This window comes from Octopus bimaculoides, chromosome 6 (genome assembly GCF_001194135.2).
Source record: "Octopus bimaculoides isolate UCB-OBI-ISO-001 chromosome 6, ASM119413v2, whole genome shotgun sequence".
In the NCBI taxonomy this organism is placed as follows: domain Eukaryota; kingdom Metazoa; phylum Mollusca; class Cephalopoda; order Octopoda; family Octopodidae; genus Octopus; species Octopus bimaculoides.
The window spans coordinates 84971272-84972608 of record NC_068986.1 but is presented as its reverse complement, the minus strand read 5'-3'; positions in this window follow the sequence as shown (position 1 = coordinate 84972608).

Below are 1337 nucleotides of genomic sequence, written 5' to 3'. Positions count from 1 at the left end.
ACACCATAAAGACAGTAAGTGTAGTTTTTATTTGTATCATCATTAAATTAGTGATACTATAGAAAAGAAATTTGTATATTAATACGTTATCATACGTAACCTTTAGAAAAACAACGTAATTTTAATATTCTACACTATCTAGATAATTCTTTTAAATTCTAATCAAAATAGATCTTGTATATACAGTATATATTACGAAAGATTTTAGTTGCTTTCGAATACTTGAATTATTCTAAATTTCTTTAATGAGTGAGTGAGCATAATTTGATTAATAAATAATGAAAAGGAAAATTCAATGTAACACATCATAAAAAACACTCAAATTGGGAATCAAATAGCAAATATTATTTAGAAACTTGTGTAAATTTGCCCAGTGTCATTCAGCTAACAGCCAAAACTTTGAAATGATCATGATCCTGTATGACACTAACGCAGAAACGTTTGGATAACAAAATTTCACACCAGCAACCATAGACAGAAACTATAATTAGACACAAACTATAGCTAGACACAAACTATAATTGTACTAGACTAGATAGAAACAACTGCTGTCCAGTCTACAGGTTGTCAGATTAAATTTAGAGCCTTATTTTGGGACAATCACTAGACATATTCACTCAAAAATAGTCATATGACATAAACACACAGACGTAGTAGACAATATACAAAAATATATAAGATTACAAATCACGTGATCTTCCTCTGCTACTTTTAGCTGAGATGACTTTGATGGTTGTCTCCATTCATGTTACTAGCTATGTTCAATCAACTGTGACAGCTTTAACTAACTGCTCCAAGGACAGTGTCACATGACAGTAAAGAACGAACGTACCGGAGGACATACATAAATTTCTAAACCCGATCACGTTGTTATCCTCGACCAGTCAAATCCTATCTAAAACAGATGCTGATTTGAGCCATGTTCTCTGTATAAACTATCTATGAAAATGGTTAACACTTAAATTTTTTATATAACATATCTATACAAATACCAGTGCATTTTCAGCTTCCATTATATATATACATATACCCATATTTTTTATTCGCCGCCGCCTTTCACCATGCTTGTCTTAAGTGTGCTCTATGAGGGTCAGGGATTCATGTGACTCCTATTTCTAGCGAAACTGCTGTTTTATAGCACCATAATTATATTGTTTTATATTAATATTATATTATATTATGTATGTGTACGTTACTAAATTTTCCTGCACCGTTCATGCTTTTAAATCGCCACTAATATTACCAGTAATATTTATCTATCTATCTATCTATCTATCTATATATCTATCTATCTATCTATCTATCTATCTCTCTCTCTCTCTCTATATATATATATA